Here is a 1,967-nt window from a genome sequence, read left to right as displayed (position 1 = left end):
TTGGCCGTGCCTATGGGACAGCCGCCACCTCGCCACGCAGAGACAGCTCTGGGGACCGCGAGTCAACAGGATGGGTAATCTCATTAAGTTCAGAATCTCTTCATCCGGAGTCTTTTACAAACTTTTCTGGGAGGAGAAAATTATTTCATTAAATACTGCCATCGCTATCTTTGCCCCGAAGCGTGACTCACCTTCATTATTCTCATCCCCAGAGAAGTTTACTTTACCCTCCGGTTTGGACTACCTTTCATTGAAGTTGGACTGAGCAAACAGAAGAGGAAGCATGTTTAAGTATGTTTTCTGTGCCCTTCTTGGAAGATAGACAACACAAATACTCCTCAGTCAGATTTATGACGACAAGTAGGGATACAGACAGGAATAGGGTGGGGTGCTGTAAGCCCTACACCTCGGTGATTAATACGGAGGGCTGCATTCTGCCGTCAGCTATGCAGAGACAACTCCCATTCACTTCCACGGCTTTTTTATATGTTTATCTTGGGATAAATCTAGGGATTCGGCCGTACCTTTGAAAGCTGGCCATCTACCTTCCGGTGAAGAATCTCTCAGCTGTGCTCTGTGCTAGAACACAAGCACTCAACCAGCAAGAAAAACAAAAAAATACAAATACATCTGTAACACACACATGTGGCACACCGAGGAGTCCAAGTCTGCATCGATCCGTTCATTTTACCATCTGAAACTACATTTTCACACCCCATCTGCACCTCAGAGGAAGGTCCTGCCTTCCATTTATAAACAGCTAACGGCCACATTTAGCCAAAGTTTGTGCTGCAGCTTAAGCAACTTACAGAAACCTCTGAGCGAATTCAAATAAACCAGAAACGACCGTGTTAAAAACGACACGCACGCCCCGGACAAGGGTGGGCGCGCGGACGGTTTGAGGCCTTTAAATAGTTAAGAGTGATGGCCTATATATCCACTCTCTTAACTCCCAACGTCCAACTTTTTCATGTAGCTAGTCCCTGGTAATACTAGGAATCAAAGGGCATGCAGCACCAGCAATAGGCTATTATAGCCCACACTTTATTACCCATTACTACCGAGGTCATTAGCGGTAAGAGTGATTGTACCGGTCTTAACCTATTGATCATTGTAACTACTATCATTTAATCCCGTGTTGAATGTCTGGAAAGCTGCTAAAGGCACACAAGAGAGAGTGCTTTAGTGATGAGAAATATAGCCAAAGCTTGGAAATTACACTTTGATTCATAAAATCTAGCCAGTGGTTTAAATCAATAGTATTTAAAACAGTCATGTAAGTTCTTAACTACAGCTCTCTAATATTTATGGGTCCCTTTTTGAGTGTATTCAGTCAAAACTGAACTTTATATTAGATACTGCGCAACAGACTTTACATTACGTTAGATAAAAAATATTTATTTCTGATATTTTGTCCGATAGTAAATGAAACCTAAACTGAGGGCTATAAATTAATTTTAGATTTCTATCTCTCAGATGTCAACTTAAATGTGTTGCCAAAAAAAATTACAAACCAACTTTAAAAATGGCTTAACTGTTTAAGTACATGAAAATGAGGGTGGTTTATGAGTTAACAATGAATCACAGAAGGCAGTTTATGAAGAACTAAAATAATTCTGTCTTACTGCCTTCAGGGAGTTGAAGTTCAAATTAAACTACTGGCAGATATATTTAAAGAATGTTAAGTTAGCATGCAGAGCAGAAATCAATCTTTTCTTTTTTTTCAGCTGTTTATTTCTGTTTTCCCCATGAAACACGATTGTTGTTATTGATAGGGTTACTGAACTACTTTTGGTATTGTTGACTGATAACAATAGGGTGTGGTAGATACGCAGCTGCACACAAACCTGGCAGCAAAGGTAAAAATACAGCTGCAAGTTGGCTTTCAGAGCTGTACTAGTAGAGACCTGCTGACATGCTAATACCATCAACGGCAAAAATTGTCTTTAATACTCACAATTGTTTTC

This window comes from Buceros rhinoceros, unplaced genomic scaffold, assembly GCF_000710305.1.
Source record: "Buceros rhinoceros silvestris isolate BGI_N320 unplaced genomic scaffold, ASM71030v1 scaffold19114, whole genome shotgun sequence".
NCBI lineage: Eukaryota > Metazoa > Chordata > Aves > Bucerotiformes > Bucerotidae > Buceros > Buceros rhinoceros.
The sequence above is the reverse complement of the archived record's forward strand: the minus strand, read 5'-3'. Positions refer to the sequence as shown.